This window comes from Pseudonaja textilis, chromosome 7 (assembly GCF_049901715.1).
Source record: "Pseudonaja textilis isolate UNSWEBS1 chromosome 7, rPseTex1.2, whole genome shotgun sequence".
Classification (NCBI taxonomy): domain Eukaryota; kingdom Metazoa; phylum Chordata; class Lepidosauria; order Squamata; family Elapidae; genus Pseudonaja; species Pseudonaja textilis.
In genome coordinates, this window is record NC_141996.1 from 39,618,678 (window position 1) to 39,637,580 (window position 18,903).

The 18,903-nt window shown below is 38.4% G+C and overlaps 1 protein-coding gene and 1 non-coding gene across 6 annotated transcripts in view; one reads left to right on the forward strand and one right to left on the reverse strand.

Moving 5' to 3' along the window:
• Positions 1–18,903, reverse strand: part of CADM2 (cell adhesion molecule 2) — a 393,141-nt gene that overhangs the window by 12,668 nt on the left and 361,570 nt on the right. The gene's annotated exons all lie outside the window — the stretch shown is intronic.
• On the forward strand, positions 9,308–9,413 carry LOC113436432 (U6 spliceosomal RNA). Its single transcript, XR_003374082.1, has one exon. It is a non-coding gene; the product is annotated as a U6 spliceosomal RNA (small nuclear RNA).

The window sequence follows — 18,903 nt, forward strand, 5'->3', positions numbered from 1 at the left end:
CCAGGGTAAAACACCATTTTTCTTCTTGCATTTCTTTTAGAGAGTCACATTCACTATTTTTGTTTGTTTGTTTGCTTTCCAAAACAAAATCAGTTCATGCCTTAATCATTATATTTAAATGTCTCAAGATACACTAGTTATTCTATGTATACTTCATAATTGATAGGTTGCATAAAAATCCTCTCTTCATAAAATGATATCCACATAGTTGGAATAAAACAGGACACTGGTTGCTAAAACAGATCTGTAGTTTTTTTTAAGGTCAATTAACATGGAAAATTGATGCCTAAGATTTTAATCTAGTTTACTCATTCTTTATGCCACTAAAATCCTTTCAGTGTAGTGACTAAAGCCAGGGCTGGACATTTTACAAGGGATGGCTGAGTTTTTCATCTAATTTACTCATTCTTTACACCACCAAAATGCTTTCTGTGCAATGACTAAACCCAGGACGCGTGGTGGAAGTTAACATTAATGACCCTACTAGTATGACATACTATGGTCATATTGTAATTCTGAATGTAAAGCATAATATGTAGTAAATTCAATGTTTTGTCAAAGAGAGCAGGGAACAATTAAGATTAAAGTATAGCAATTCTAATGGAAATAAATGTTTTGGAAGTATGTGAAAAGGAGCTTCCATCTGGCTGAATGAAATTAACAATAAAAACCACGAAATAATGTGTAATGAAATTGAATTGAGGGAATGCTGGAAGTACATTTTTAGAGATTTGTATAATTGTAATGATGAAGAATAGAATTAAAATGAATTCTGTACATATTTCTCTCTAAGTTAAAAACTAACAATGAAAATGATAAATGATATCTCAATGCTGAAAAATAGTATGGTTACAGGTGTACATTTTATAAATTAGCATAAGGAGTGGTTATGCAATTTGTTTAACATGTGATGGTACATATGTGCAAGAAAAAATACAAATGCTACAGGGGAGATTAAGCTGGCCTGAGAAGCTACTTGGCAGACTTCTACTCAACAGGATAGGGAAGGTTACAAGGAACTTTTGGAAAATGTGATATGGCTTCATGACAACAGATGCATAGATCTTTTTTTATCTTGAACATGTTGTTAAAAAATGTATCAGAGAAATTTTACAATAAAATTAATAGATTTAAATTATGGGATGATTTGTGAAGATGAGGAACTGAAAGCTAGTTGCTGAATACAGTACATGATAGAAACATAACATGCATGATGATTCATAGAATACTTAAAGAAAATGGTTCAAATTGATCAGGGTGTAAAAGAAAGGATGTACAATGTCCCCTTACAAATTCTATATAAATCTCTAAAGAGTGCTTGTGGTGACATTAGCCTTGTTTTATCAGAAAAATGACACTGTGTGCACTTTTCTTTTTGCAGACAATTCAGTTATTGTAAGAACACCTGAATTATTTTCAAAGAAGACATACGGTATGAGCCACAGTGGTGCAGTGGTTAGAATGCAGTACTACAGGCTACTTCTGTCTGCTGGCTGCCTGCAATTAGGCAGATCGAATCTACCAGGCTCAAGGTTGACTCAGTCTTCCATCCTTCCAAGGTGGGTAAAATGAGGACCCAGATTGTTGGGGGCAATATGCTGATTCTGTAAACTGCTTAGAGAAGGCTGTAAAAGCACTGTGAAGCAGTACATAAGTCTAAATGCTATTGCTATGAGCAAACCAAGGTTATGATTCTGAAAATTAATGTATCAAAGACTTAAGTTGACATATGTGATAGTGGTGCATATCTGTACTTTGGGTGTAGGATGAAGGTGGATGTTCATTCTCTGAGCTGGTAGGTTGGTGAATGTTTCATTACCAGGCTAAGTAACATCTTGGATAACGATGGAGTATCATGTTGCTAATTACTGAAGAATTCTGTGTGTGTGGAAGGGGGACTCCCATGATGTGGATAGGGAGCTGTCTGAAGTGTTGTCTGTCAAATATGGTTGGATTTCTGCCTCTTTTGGCTTAATTGGGCAATTGAGGAGAAATAATTTCCTGGATTTTGAAGATGATTAATGCTTCATTAATACCACCAGTGGCTTTGAAAGAAAATATGATTTATGTCTCTTGATAGGGTGGCATTGACCTTGAAGGATGTAGTTATAACTTGAGTTCTTTTGAATTCATAGTTCTTACTAGAACAGCAGATAAAACCTGTGTCAGAGAGATTTGTGCACCAGTTGTGACCATACTTAGAATGGGAAAACCATGCTTCATGACCTTATCATAACCCGCTCTAAGTAGAATTACAATAAACATGCTTTAAGACAGTTCCATAAAAACTTGAAGTTTTCAAAGATTTGATAATAGTGGAAAGTAAGAGTTTTTGATACAGCATATGTGAAGTAATGGTAAGCAGAACTATTACTGTAAATCAGAAAAACCAAACTCCTATCAATAGAAATAGCTACTTAGCATAATATTTTAAAATGTCATACATCTAAATGAATAGGACACCTTGAATCACTATATTATCTTGGAAACAAGCTATTTTATTTTTATAGTTTTTGAACTTTAAGTCTATTATAGTGATCAGTCAACACTGAAATTGTATTGACAAAGAACTGTTAAGAAAAACTAACTTTTTTCTCTTGCTGATATTCAGTCTTTTAGAATTGGTTTCGAGACTTTATATGGAGCATTTAAAACAGTTCATATAAGATGAAGATATCAACACTTTTTATTTTATTTTTATAACGAAGTTGACGGAACATAAGTACTCTTTTCTTTACTAATTGCTTTTAAAAATGCAATAGAATGTTAATAAAGAGTTCCACTACATGAAGTGATAGGTAACAATTCTGATGCTCTTTTCCTCAAAATGAATTCTCTTCAACATTCAAATGATCAGATTGGAATATTAGAATTGAAAGATCCACTGTCAACATACTCTTTTTGAATTTTTGGGTAGTCTATAATATTTCCAGTTTTTCAGGCATGATGATCAGAAAATCAGATTTTTAATGATTGATTGGAATATACATTTCTAATTATTATGTTATAATATAAATTTTATTTCCATTAAATGTAGCATGACCGTAGAAGTGAAACTTGATTTATTTGTTTTTATTTTAGTTGAAGAATGTATACAATTCTGTCCTTTCCCTTCTGACTTTCCTATATTGATGGAAAGTGAATTTTATAATCATATTGGACAGATTCCAATTTTAATCTTATTCAGGACTATACATTACAATTGTGCAAGCTGTTATTTATAAAAATATGTTCTTCTTATGAACATGTTTTAAACAGTTTTAATATCAAAATATGACAGTGAGAAAGATGGGTGAACTTCAGTGTATAATCCAGCAACTTGTGCTTTCTTGAAGACAGTTGTGATCATACATTAAAAAATAATATAAAATTAAACTAGTCTTTAGCAGTTGGTATTATTTGTTTCATAATTACCCTTCACATAATTGCCTTTCTATTACAAACATTGATTAGAATTGACATTGATCATACATTAGAATTGCCTAATGTATGAGTCTTTCATGTAAAGAAGTGAAAAATGCACATTTGAGTGATGGAACCAAACATACCAAACTACCTTAAATTAGCAACAAAATCCTTCCTTCCTTCCTTCCTTCCTTCCTTCCTTCCTTCCTTCCTTCCTTCCTTCCTTCCCTTCCCTTCCCTTCCCTTCCCTTCCCTTCCCTTCCCTTCCATAGGCATATTAAAGCATGACATCTGAATAAAACCATAAACTAATGAGTAATGAATTTCTTGAATTTGGTCATTAACAGATATTTTAAATTCCTAGTTAATTAGTATTGAAACTTAAAAATGAACCACCAGTTAATAGTGAGGAGTACTTGAGAAATGTAAAAAATTCAATATTACTAAAAAAGTAAGGCAGTATGCGTATTTGTGTAGCCAACATTTTCTTTTCTTGTTACTGGAATCGATTCAACATTTAGTTTTTGCCTGAAGCATGCAGTAGCTGCTCTTAAATATAATGTGAAAATGCACCTTGTGCTACTATTTCCACTCAGTTGTCTAAAATATTCATACTTTTTCTTTATTATATAATATAATGTTCACAATACCTTTGTGTGAAATATGGCTTTCAGTTAGGCTACTTGAATTCAAACTATAGAACAGAACTGTGTTCTACTCAAACACATTTGTTCTATGGGATGGCTTCTACACAATTGGCCAGGTATGATAATAGCAAATCTATGGGTTATGCAGAATAAGGAAGAATGGATTGAAATGGACAAGGCACATCTAAAAAGGATTAGGTAGATTTCAGAATAAATAAAAATCTCAAAACTGCTATAATAGCTAAAAATATGCCCCAAGATATTGTAGATCAGAGGAAAGAGGAGAAGATAGAGAAGATTAACACTGTATGGAAAATAATTGCAGATTTTCTGTAACCAAGTCAACAGCAGAAATGTTAAAGCTTTTATAATATAAAAGCAAGAGTTTTAAATTTAATAACAATTATATATAATCAAAATAATGTTCAAAGAAACTCCATAGCAAAAAATCTACATTCTGTTACATGATCCAGCCATAATGATTATTCTTTATAAAAATTTCTGAAAATACATTTTAAAAGTTAAAATGTGATGGTTAGATAACTAGTTTTGTTTCTATAGGATGAGAACTTTGCTAAATGATGAAATAAATTAATTCCACTTCTAAAAGTGTATAATATAGGTCTGTCTGTGTATTCTCTGTAAAATTGAATAACATGGGAAATATCAACCTTATTTTGCTCCACTTTCCATTATCATTAAAAAACAAAACTATGCCCAGTAGAAAAAAATGAAATAAAATTGGGCAATTAAAAGTAATTTTCGGAGATCCCTTTTATATTCCAAAAATGTTGAACTAGTTCAAAAAATAGTAAATGATATTATCATACTACCATTATCATAACAAACATTGAAACAGGAATACTTTATTATGATTTATTTATTTCTAATATAGTAAAAAGGCTTAGACAAATATTCAATTTAGATAGCTTCAAGCAAACTTTATAGTTCCTGAATTCCCAACTGGTCTGACATGGAACACACGTGCAATTTACAGAAGACTTAAGAGCTTTAAAGTGTCTGTGGCCTTTGGGACCCATTAAAGCGGCTAGAGAAAAGTCAAAGCTTGGCAATTCCTTGAGTATTTCATTTATGTTATTGCCAAGCTCTTTACTGGAGTTATTATGACAAGCAGAGGTCGGTGTATAGAAACTGCAAAGCTTAGCTGCACTGATTTAAGTAACCATAAATCTTGACAAATATCTCAGGAATTTACTTGCTGACAAAATCTGAAATTTTGCTTTCCTTTCAGGCATAACTTTTGTGTAAAGATTTTCTATAAAGGTATCAGGTCTGCTTTGTCCAGTTTGGTTATCCAGGCAGCTCCCTTCATAAACAGAATCTCTTGTGCTATGAAAAACTTGAGAGATTAAAACAGATGTAATTCTTATAAACTATTTATTTTGTCTGAAGCTATTGGAAAGCTAGAATGTATGATGTTCTTCTGTAGGAAAAGGATATACAGCATATTAAGAAGAAAAAAAACCCTCTCTCTCATTCCCCCTTCTTGTTTCTTGTCCCCACTCCAGTCCACTGTTCATCAAAACACTTGGACAAATCAGTGGGTTTAAAAAAAAAACAGTAATGACATTTAATAGCTAATCCCTACTGTCTGTTTTTCAGAATGCAACCAGGAGTACTATATCAGTTTCCAAGAACAAAAACGTAAGTTCAGAACCTTTTTTTTTTCTCATTTCCAACCTAGCCCTCAAAGTATTTTAGATGTATCACTTATTTGTGTAGTTGATTACTAGCACATATCACAGTATTTTCTCTTTTGGAACTTTTAAATATGCTTCAAATAATAATTCATATTTTCTGTATGAATATAGGAAAAATATCATCTAACTTCAAAGTTAGATTATTATTTTGGGCATCAAAAAAGAACTTTCAATGAAAAGGAACTTACATGAGTCATCATTGTACCTAACTAGCCTCAACATGAAATAACTTAACATAGGTAGCTTTCATTTTTTTGGCTGCAAAATTCATAGTCACAAGCTGAAATAATACACATTTACTGTTGTTAAGTGAGAATATAATAAATATAATAAAAGTTACTAGCAAGCCATTATAATGACTGGAATCCAGTAAATTACATTTTAGGAACTTAAAAACTTTCACTTTTTTGAAGGAAAAATCATTGAAACTCATCACAAACATCGAGGTGACAAGAAAGATTTATTTCCTTTAAAAAATGCAAGCTTCCTCAGACCTTGGGTATGCAGGCAAAGTTTTTAGTTCTGCTACTGATACAATCTTTTGGTTTTGATAGTTCAAAAAAAAGGAGAAAATACATATAAGAAATGACATTAGTGGCTGTGTTACAGAGTTGTTGATTTTTACTTCTGTCCATGTTATTTTCAATATACCAAATCTTGCTTGTTTGGGTTGAATATGTTTAAGCATATAAACAAACTGAAGAGAGCCACTTTGATATTGGTGATTAAAGCATCAGGCTAGAAACCAAGAGACCATGAGTTCTCCAGATGAGCTGTTCAGAACATCCATTGTTTGGGATGATGTTTCTGTTGCTCGTTTGATAGGCTGGGCTTTAATTGAGAGGACGCTCCTCCTTCTCCACAGGACTCCTCCCTAGCGTCCCCAGTTTTTGCTCAGCCTTCGTGGATATAGGCAGCTTGATTTCCTTTCCTTTGGCTGGAATAGCAAAGGCTTCAAAAGGAGTCAACAAAAAGGTTTGCTTTTAAACTCTAAACAACTCCTTTAAGGCTTTTAGTTTCAATGAGTCAAGCAGCTCCCTATGATATATAACTCGAGCCAAGGGAGCTCACCGTAGGTTCAGATAATGATCTCTCACCCCCAGGACGATAGGAGGTGATAACAGCTCAGCTGCATGGCTAACAACTCACATTATGATCTTTTCAAGCCGAGCCGCTATGATCGCCACTGCTACGATCGCCGCCACCTGCGCCCGACAGGAGAGGCTCCATTTTAAAAGGGTCCGAGGCTTTTTTCTCTCCCCTGGGAACACCATCTGGGGTGGGGGCATCAGTGCCCATCTGCCCAACTGTGCCTTTTTATTCAAGGGGAAACTCTGCAGTATCGACTCCCCACAAGTGTGGAAGTGCCGCTGAGCCCATTTAACTCATTACACGCCTAAAGAGATAACGGCGGGTGCCATTGCAGACTCACTAACCATGCGGTAGTGATCTGCATTTTATTTCTGGAACTGTGAGAGGCTTTTCTTTCCCCAAGCAGGGGTCTCCTTCCTGGAACCCGAGAGAAATCACCCTAATACATATGTGTGTGTATGTATGTATGTATGTATGTATGTATGTAGATAGATAGATAGATAGATAGATAGATAGATAGATAGATAGATAGATAGATAGATAGATATAATTATTCTATTTTGGACCCTTATTCATTAAGGAGGAAACTGTTGGCTTATGCCCTCACAGAATTAAACAGCAGCACCACAGCAAGCACCAAGGCCCATGTCCGCCTGTGCAGGAAGCTGTTGCAGGCCTACATCTTATTTCAACAATTCCTCCTTTCTAGGCCTATGAGGTGTTCCTAATTTGGCTAATTCAGAAAGAATAATATTAATAACAAAATAACAATAATAATAATAATAGGAACAAGAATAAGAATTCAGTATTCTTACATAAGATTATACAAAACTGGGGAGCATTGTTTTAGGGTTCCCTGGCCATTGCTGGTTCAGGCCACTGGGCGTGCCAACATTTCAGCCTCATTAACAGTAAAATTTAATAAGTGGTCACAATGGCAAGCGGCAGTAGCTCAAGAGCCATGTCAAATTCTCAAAACAAATTGAAGCATTCTAAGTGTATCTCCTAAGCAGCAGAAAAAGACGCTAACAAGCGCTATAAGGTACTAGAAAAACACATGAAGAAGTTCATGTGGGAGGATGAAGAAAATTCTCAAACCTCATCTCCTCCAGGCCTACTTCGGCTCCAATCTCCCTCTGCAACCACCCCTGAATCTGTCTGTGTAATCCAGATGCAGCGCAGCCGCACAAGATCAGGTAGCCCATCTAGATCAGTACAAGTGACTCGAAGTGACTCTGTGGCCACATTGCTCCAACAGCGGCCAGATTCTGTCAAGATGATGACTTACCTGAAAAGATCCCCACAAAGATGTGACTGTGGATGGAATTAGCAATACGCCAATGTATCTCTGCGGAGGTCCAGCATACTGCTCCAACAGAGTGCTCCTTCTGACTGGAATTCCCTATAACTCCGGTCATTAAGCAGGACAGAGCATCCTTACCCTCAGGTATCTCTCCACAGGAGATTCTGTAGTTTCAGATATACTCCCACAAGATATATAGAAGAAGCAAGGGCTATTGATTGGGTGGAGCCAGAGGACTCTGAGTTCTCCTGCTCAAATTCTCAAATTCTAGTTAGATTCGCATCGGCTCACATTAAAAGGTGATGGTTGATGCTACATCTTGACGACTAAAACAATGCCGGCATCATTTTGTTTATAAGAATTCCATGGTATTATCTGTTGAGAAGCCACTTCCCCTCTCAAGGATCTCCGTGAGGGTCCAGGGGACATTTATGTCGATTACGGACCTCTTTCTGAGGTTGACTATTGGGCTTCCTTTTTCAGTTGGCAGCCCTCACAGAATTTTAGAAGCACAGTAACAGTGAGCACCAAGGCCTGTGTCCATCTGGGCAGGAAGCTGTTGAGTGCCAGTGACTGCAGGATCATCCAATTGCAATACAGGTCCTGAAAGGTGTTCTCTATTTGGTCTCATAATTTGATTCCATATTCAGTCATCTAATTATGAGTTTGGTAACAGCACAACAATTTATGTTAGTAGCTGTGCACAGATATAACAAAAATATTATCAATAATATCAATATTAATGATATCGATATTATTATGAATAATAACATAAAAACAAATTGAATTTACCAAAAAAAAAGGGGGGGAGCAAATATCAAGAGGATTCCCTGCCTCTGTTTATATCAGTCCTCTGAACCAGTCAACAGTCCATTAATATCTCATACACATATAGATACATATAGATATCTCACCTTGTGGGTCAGAATCTTCAAGGGCAACCAAAAATACCCCCAAAAGACAATAAACCAACTCAAAGTAGGTAAAAACGTCCTAGAGAGACCTCTAAGGCAACAAAGGATGCCAAGAGACACCAAAATGCGTTAGATGAGCATATCTTAAATTTTAAAAAAATGCATGAGGGAAGTTGAACAGAAGTCTCAGTCCTCTTCCCCAGCCAGACTTGTCCCAGTTCCAGAATGCTCATTTCAGCAGCACATATACTAAAATTGGAATGATACAGAGAAGATTAGCATGTCCCCTACGCAAGGATGACACGCAATCTGTGAAGTGTTCCATATTTCACCTTGCCTCCATCCCTGGATCTCTCAACGCCATCCAGCGCCATTCAGGACGCCTCAGAGAGACCGATTCAACCCAGGCCTTCAGCAGCGCTACTTGCCTGATGGACAGTTGTGGGACCACACCAGAATTCCTCCTCCCACAGGATATCCCTGACAAATTGAAGGCCTGGAGGGACATGGTAACTTGAAGAGGCATCGCAGCCGGGGCACAATAGTAGTTGATGGTCAGGCAGCCTCCACAATCTGACCTCGATTCTCACTCGATTTAGTTACTATGCAGAATAGACCTTCATTACCAGCAGGTACCTCCTTCAGGGAGTATTATATAATCCAGTTACACATTCACATGATGCACAGGATGAGGGAGAACTAGGGACCAGATGGAACAGGTTGAGGAAGGGTCTACTCACAACAGTGACCAAAATCTGTCAGAGGCACATCCCCTAAAAAGGAGGGGCATGTCAAACATTGAAGGCATTAAGCCAGACCACTGACCTTCAGTTCTGTTTTGCCCTCAGACTTTTTTCAAGTCTCTGTTGTTTCAAAAAAAAAAAAAAAACCCTACTTCCTGCCTTGATATTCCATTTCCCCTCGGCCCAATAATCGTTACTATAAGGGGAAGGTCAGATGATTTAATCTTCTCCCAACCAATAATGTAAGAGGAAGTCATAACTGTCCCACAGAGGTTCTTGGACCTCATCCAGAAACAAGGGGCCTCTTCAGTGGTGCATACCCCTCTTACAGGATATGATAGCAAATTTTTAATTTGGTTTTCTCATTCTGCTAAATTTCTCATCACCACGATAGTAGATAAAACAATAATGGCAATTATCCACCTTCCTCTGCAATTCCAACGGAAGCAGAAGAGGCTCTCAAATCAAAGGATATACAGGGTTGAGTTGTCCCCATGTAGGGCATGTTGATCTGAAGTGAGGGCCGTAAGAGTGGAGTCGGCCTCATCCCCCCCCCCCCTTTTTACTAGATGGTTGCTCCGCCATTTGAGGGAGATTATCTCAAATTCCAATATCAGGGCACACAAGGACGCCACAAAACTCTATTAAATTATCTGCTCAAGCCAGGGCATCTCAGGTTACTCCTCGCCTACTGCTATGGCTCAGACATTGGCAAGCAGATATCACACAACTAATGGAAGCTTGCTTCCTCCCCAATATAGGGAGATAATTTGGTTGGTGGTGCCCCGACCTATCTCTGATAGAGACTAGAAGCAGAAAATAAGTGCCTCTCTTTTCATAGACCCCAAAATAGTCCTTCCCAGCTTTTTGGAGGGTTCCTTCATTCCCTCTACCAGGGAATTTTTCTCTCCAGACTCCAGGGACCATCTGGACGCATGAATCACCAATAGTCAGATAGTTTCCAATCTAGAGATAGATACTGAAGGGGAGGGCAGAGCAAAAGAATCTCTTGAGGAACATGAAATAAAAGGCTCTGAGGCACACCACAGGCCTCACGACTGTGCCCCTACTGGTGGAAGGCTCAAGCCTTTAATGGACAGATGGGATGCCTCTACCTCTGTTTCCTGGGTTAGAGGTATCAGAAGATTAGGCCTGACTATAGAATTTCCATCCTCTCTCCGGAACCTTTGCATTACTTGCCTTCTCTCTGGGGATCCTGTTAAAGGGAGCATGATGGAGACAGCTATTGTTCATTTATTGGAGATCCAGGCAACCAACCTATGGCACCAGATCAGCAGGGGCAATTTTAGTTTTAAAATGACTTAATTGATCCATAGTTCATAAGAGGCTTAAGATGAGTATACTGACCTCCATACTTCTGAGCTTCAGAAGGGGCAATTTTCTACCCTCCATTGACTTAATGGAGGCCCATCCTCACATTCCAATTAGATCCTCACATAGCAAAACTCTTAGTTTTTGTTATAATACTCAATGTTTTGAATACATTGCACTGTCCTTTGGGTTGTCATCTGCCCAAGATTCTTACGAAGGTTCTGATGGCTCTGACTGTTCATCTCAGGGGAACACCTGTTAGACGGCAGTGTTATTTATATGACATTTCATTATTATCTTGTTCATATAAACAGGCAAAGGGGAGGCCTTAGCATCAGTCATCACTAGGAGAGACTTGCAGTCCATCTCTCATCAGCCACGCATATGCCATTTTCTTGCACGGGGCTACAATCTTACAGCCTCTTGTAGTGCATTGATATCACACATGGGACCTCAACAAGGTCCTTACCGCACTCAAGAAAACTCCCTTTGAGCCCATGTAGACCATGCGTCTCCATTCCTCATACAAGGTGGTTCTCTTGGTTGCCATTACATCGGCCAGTTACATCTTGGATCTGGTAGTCTTGTCAGTTAGACAGGAGCTCTGTATTTTTCACATAGACAAAGTGGTCCTTAGTCCAGATCCATCTTTCACCCATAAATTTTGGGTTTCCACAGACCATAGGAACTGATACTCCCGTACTTTTGTCTGAAACCGACATAAAATCTGGCACGACAATGCCACAATCTAGATGTAAGGTGAGCTTTCTGCATATATTTCAACTGCACAATGTGTGTTAGGAAACAAAGGTTCTCTTGGTTTCTTTTCAACCACCCACCATTGGGTGCAAGACCCCTTCCTCAATGACCAGTAAGTGGCTGAGAGCACAATTCCCAAGTCCTATGAGACACAATTTCTTCCTGTACCCAGGGGCATCACTGCTCATTTGACCTGGAGCGCTGCGATGTTGACATAGGCCACAAGCGCCAATAGCGAAAATTTACAAGGCGACAACATGGGCCTCACCATCGCCTTTTATTTAGAAACTATTAGAATGATGTCTTCGCCTCTACAGAGGCTGCCTTTGACAGGAAAGTGTTACAAAGGGTCCATAGGGACCAAGAAAAGGGGAATCCGAACCAGACGGAAGCCCTCCCGTAGGACATGCCAAGCTTTGGTATGTCCCAAACAATGGATGCTCTGAACAGCTAATCTGGAGAAGGGGCGTTGGTACTTACCTGACATGCCCTTTCTCTTGAGCTGTGAAGAGCATCCATCCCCATCCTTATTCATTTGGTGGGATGCTATTCCGGCCAAGTATTAGAAAGGGTGAAGGAGAAGAAGTATTTCATCACTTCAACTTCGCCATAACTGGGGACGCTAGGGAGGAGTCTCGAGGAGGAGGAGCGTCCTCTCAATTAAAGCCCAGCCTATCAAACGAATGACAGAAGTATCATCCCAAACAATGGATGCTCTTCACAGCTCACAGAGAAAGGGCGTGTCAGGTAAGTACCAACACCCCTTCTAATCCTGTCTTTAATACAGCTGGGTGACCTTGAGCCAATCACTCTTATAGTCCTTGGAAGGCAAACTGTTACTGAAATGTTACCAAGAAAACTGCAGGGACTTATCCAGGCAGTTGCCAGGTGTCATGCCCCTGGTGGAGACTGACTCTGAGGGGGAGGAGGAACAGCTGGCAGGGAGTGGAAATGTGGCTCCGGAGATTGTGGAGGAGGCTGGGGAAGGGCAGAGGCTTGCTGAGTAGTCAGAGGAGGACCCAGGCCCATCATCCTAGGGCATGCAGGGAGGAGAGGATAAGGGAGAAACATGATCTACTCAGGAGAGGGCCTTGATCCTCTTCATGGCCGCAGCTGTGACAACTGAATAAGAGAACGGACATGCGTACAGACGAGTGCTGGAAACAAAGTTTGGAAATATCTCTAGTTTATGATTCCTCTCTGAGTTTGGCATCCTTCCCAGTGTGTGTTATCTGTGGACGTCCTCCAGCCCTTATCTTGCCTGGTTTGTCTTGCTTTTTTCCGTCTTCTTGTAATTGTTTGTGTGGGAATTTTTGGTCTTCCATCAAGAATATTCGAGCTTGGAAGAAAAGTGAAGGAATAAAATGGGCTTCACTTGTTTTCTGTCACTGTGTTTGTTTTGTATCCCACCCTGGGTCATCACACCAGCAGTCAACAATGACATAAAGACACCAAACAAACAAACATCTCTGAAACAATATTGTTCACTAATCTGCAAGTTAACCGCATAAGGAAAAGAAGATAGAATCAGAAGTGCCCTGACAGCCTTGCAAAAGTGAATAGTTCTAATCATAATTATTATTAGTGAAATATTTTAATATGCTTAGCAATAGTTGAAATACATTATTAAAATTTGCTGGATTATTTCTGTTTCTTCTTCATTTTGACAAATTTAGAGCCAGATTTTCTTCATAGGTTCAGCACTTCAACTTATTTGGTTCTTTTGAAAGAATGGCATATTTTGTGCCTGGAAATAAAGAATTGCATGTCTCTGTTTTCTTCCACATGTTGTCACTAATTTAAGCTTGGTCATAAGAATGCTGACTAAATTGTCAATTTTCACTTTGACCCACTAATGAAGCATTCACTCTAGAGAGATCTCCCACTTCTTTCAGGAAGTGATTCTACCATGTCAGGGCTATTCCTGAATGAAGGTTTACCACTTTCTTGAATGTCATATGATGGAAAAAACACCAACCTTTCTATCAGTCTTCTGTAACACTCCAGCTCAAATTAAATCCACTGATATATCAGTAGGACAAAAGATCGTAATTGAATGATTTACAGTAGGGATGTCAAACTCAATTTCATTGAGGACTGCATTAGGGTTGTGTTTGACTTCAGGAGGCTGGAGGGCTGTGGCCAGGGTGCCCGTGGCCAAGGTGGCCATGTTCAACTCGACGTCCATTTTGGCAGTGATAGCTTCCTGCAGCCTTTTACCAGAAGAAACAACTTGATAGGGCTGTGCACACATGCTGAGCTGTTTTCACTGACAGAGGGATGTAGGAGGCCGTCACGGTCGAAACAGTGCCTGCTGTCCCTGTCCCATTGGTTTTTTTTCTTATATGTATCCATTTCATGTATTCATAACTATGTTTATACATACCTATTATCTTATAATTGCTTGGCAAAATAAAATAAAATAAATACAAAATAAAAAAATGAGGGCCTCCTAAGCTCTGTTTTCACTGGCAGAGGCACTGTGGGCCCATCCTTCACTGTTTCCAGATCGGCCCCGTGTTCAGAATTAAGCACTGGGTGGGCTGGATCCAGCCCACAGGCCTTGAGTTTTGACACCCCTGATTTACAGGGTCAACTTCCAGTTCACCATATTGTCAAATGGGCTATATTTGCTTAGTGCTTTACCAGTCTTACATAGGTGGGTAGACAGTTCTAGTGTTATTGCTGTTACTTGGGTTAGAAAGATAACCGGCATTAATTCTTATAAATTTCACTCCAATATTCAATTAAATATGGAAAAGAATGCTGGAAGGAAGTAGACATAGCATGAGCCATAACACTAAACAACAAAATACTCATGGTATTAGATTATGAAAATAATGTAACCACCTTGATGTAGGAATTCCTCCATAGACCCAGCAGCTCAAGACAAAATTACCTTGAAGAACAAGTGATCTGGAGAATGGGGAATGCTCACAATAGCCTACACTTGCTAATAATAGATGGACTGCTTATAATTAAATGAAGCACTGCTTACAGATAGCGTAATAGATATCTCATGCTCCCAGAACTTAGAAAACATGAAGTGGAACAAGAAAAGATGTGTGGAGGATATTGTCTATTTATGTCTTCAATAAAAGGTTATTGGGACATCTTTGCTCTGGGAAAAACAGGAAATGAGGCCGAGCCCTTAGTTACATTTAACAATTAGAAAATTGTTTCCTAAACAAATTTGTTGCCAGAAATTCAATGATCACATCAGCTACAAGAGATTTGTTATGTAGCCAAAGCCCTTAAAGTCTTAAATGCTCTCATAAAATATTTGGCAGAGTAGCTAGTATTGTGGCAGAGACAGCACTGATGACAATACATATTTCACTTATCTTTGGTTTGCAAGACACCCAAAATATTGTAATCAGATGTTTTAAAATAAACCAAGAACAAGAGATTTTAAATATTTTATTCATTGGAAATATAGGTTCAGCAATAAATAAGATGCTATTATAATCTTAAAAGCCAATTATATGTTTTGAATGTTCTGAGATGTCATGCACTATCTGGTGGCCTATACAGAGCAATGTTGTAATATGAGCTGGAAAAAACAAAGAAACAAAAGTAGGATTGTAGTAAGAACAATGAGAATCTTTTCATAACTGATTGAATCTGCACTTAACAAAAACATCATAAGTCACTTTTTTCAGTGTATTGTAACTTTGAATGGTCACTCCACACAAGCAAAGTACCAGCAAAGGAGGAGAAAAAAACTCCAGAGAAGTTCCTGAGACAGGAAGTCTAGTCCTGCCAAGAATGTAATAAGGGTCAATGGAGAGGCAGTTTCTGTAAGCAACACCAGAATGTTTACTTCCTGCCTTCCTTACAGGATTAGGCCAGTAATTTCTTCTAACAACCGGTTCTCCGAACTGCTTAGCATGTTAACAACTGGTTCTAGCGAATAGGTGCAAACCTGTAGAATCCCACCCCTGTTCATTACCCAATTAGATAACTTCATCACAATGGTGATAGTCATAAGAACATAACACAAAGATGGAACAAAAGTGAAAATATCTCTGACTAAAAAGTAAAATAAGTCTTTCTGTGAAATAGCATGCTACTGATCAAAATAGATTTTAAAAACTTTCAAAGTTATTTCCTGAACTGTATGCAGATAAAAATATGTTTGGAATAGATATATTTACAGTCAAATTAAAAAAGTTACTTTTTGTGGAATATAAGTAATAGTGTATGCCCATGGTCATAAAAAATCAGTTTGGTATGTATACTCTAATAGTTAAGATGGAGTTCTCATTAAATATTCTATGAAATGATACATTTGGTTGCATTTTCTCCACTCCTGTTTGAAATTACTGTTTTAAGCATATTTAGACAGAAGAGTTTCAGTGATCTTGAGATAGAAACAGAAGTTAGAAACTGAAAAGCAGGGCTACAATATAGTGCTTCTATCACAGAGTGACCCAATGATATTTTAAAAATATAGATATTAAAATTTAAGTTAATTTAAATAGATGTGACTGTATAAAGACATTCTAAATGTTTTTTGAAGAAATTCCAAAATGGTTGAGATTCTCTTTTTAAAAAACTATGCTGTTCAATCTGAAAACACACTGTTAAACCTACATGCATAATCTCTTAAACTCAACTGATAATGTTCAATCAGACATTCAGATGCCTGTCCAGGGAAAAGAGCTGCGCAAAACATACTGTTCTGTGCCTTCCTGAAAGAATACAAAACCCTTGGAAATGATTTCTTGAGAACTGAGGAACCTGCAGAGCAGAGCAGATTATAAAATGGCATTTTGTGCTATGCTCCTCTTTCACAGACATCTCTACCAATTTTTTGACTTTGCCCTTTCTAACTCAATCCTTTGGTACCAAAGGCCATTTCAGTATCATTCAAGTGTCATGATTAAATGAATACAGATGGTGTTCAATTTACAACATGGGTGTCAAACTTGTGGCATCACATTGCTGTCACATGATGTTTTCCTATGTTTTTTCCCTTTGCGGAGCTGGAGTGGGTGTGGCCTGCACGTGATGCATCCGGCTGTCAGTTTGACACCCCTGACTTACAACTACAACGGGCCCCCCAAATTTCTGTTTCTAAATGATATCATTAAGGTGAATTTGCCCCCTTTTATAATTGTTCTTGTGCACAGTTCTTAAGTGAATCACTTTGGTTGCTAAGTTTATAACACTCTTGTTAAGTGAATCTGGCTTCCCCATTGATTTTGCTTCTCAGAAGGACACACATCAACTGTCATAAATATGAATCAGTTGCTAAGCATCTGGATTTGGAACACATGACCACGAGGATGCTGCAATAGCAATAAGTGTGAAAAACCACCATAAGTCACTTTTTCACTGCCAATGTAACTTCAAATGGCCACTAAATGAACTGATGTAAGTCAAGGGCGATCTGTACTTGCACGGATGGGATGCTACCAGTCTGCCCTGTTCTACAGATCTGATAGCTCAGAAGAGCAGCAGACACCCAACCGGTTCTGTGTTTGTTGCTGTTTGGTCTACCCGCCTGCCTGGGCTCTTTTCTTTTATTTATTTATTTGGTTTGTCAATTGCTTACAAGATAATAGGTATAAGTAAAAACACAGTAATGAATACATGGATACATATAAGAAAAATAAAAGAAACAATAGGACAGGGACGGTAGGCACGTTGGTGCGCTTCTGCACGTCCCCTACAGACTTCTTAGGAAAGGGGTGAGGTCAATAGTAGACAGTCTAAGGTTAAAGTTTTGGGGGTTTGGGGAAGAAACCACAGAGTCAGGTAGAGTATTCCAGACATTGACCACTCTGTTGCTGAAGTCATATTTCCTGCAATCAAGTTTTGTGCAATTAACTGTACAATCAAGATCAAAGGAAGTACTAATACCACTCTATAAAGCCTTAGTAAGACCACACCTGGAGTACTGCATCCAGTTTTGGTCACCACATTATAAAAAAGATGTTGAGACTCTAGAAAAAGTACAGAGAAGAGCAACCAGGATGATTGGGGGACTGGAGGCTAAAACATACAATGAACGGTTGCGGGAACTGGGCTTAGCTAGTCTAGTAAAGAGAAGGACCAGGGGAGACATGATAGCAGTCTTCCAATATTTGCGGGGCTGCCACAGGGAGGAAGGGGTCAAGCTATTTTCTAAAGTGCCTGTAGGCCAGACAAGGAATAATGGATGGAAACTGAACAAGGAGAGATTTAACCTGGAAATAAGGAGAAACTTTCTGACAGTGAGAACATTCAACCAATGGAACTTGCCCTCGGAAGTTGTGGGAGCGCCATCACTTGAGACTTTCAAGGAGAGATTGGACTGCCATTTGTCAGAAATGGTGTAGGGTCTCCCACTTGGGCGGGGGTGTTGGACTAGATGACCTACAAGGTACCTTCCAACTCTGATTATCTGTTAACCTTGAGTTTGTATCTATTGTTTGCTCTTGTGTTGTTATGGTTGAAGCTGAAGTATTCTTTGACAGGTAGGACATTGCCTGTCCTTTATTTCCTGCTTTTTCAACCTCAGCTGTTTTGTGTGGCACAGCTGAGGTTGAAAAAGCAGGAAAAAAGAGGCTTTTCAAACTCTGTGCACCTGGCACTCTTTTCAGCTGTCCGGGTGGCACAACTGATTTTTTTTTTTACATGTGCACACACACGTGTCAGGTGTAGTCACCGAATCAGTAGCCACTGAACTGATAGCAAAACGTAGTTACCGAACCGGTAGTAACACTGGTTAAATTCCACCCCTGTGTATTTGTAATAGAATTTTTGTTTTTATTCAGCTTACTTAGCTGAAATCATGAATTCAGCCATAAGATTGTAAACTGCACTTATAACTTAAATGTATATAACAACATAGGTTGGAGGTACAGTAAGAGGGGGAAACTGGGAAGGTGGCAGACTGCTTTTATACAGTATATTTACTTTCCTATAATTTTCTACCGGTAATATAAGATGCATTAGACTTCCAAAATATAAAGTAAACTTCATTGAACAATGCCAGTA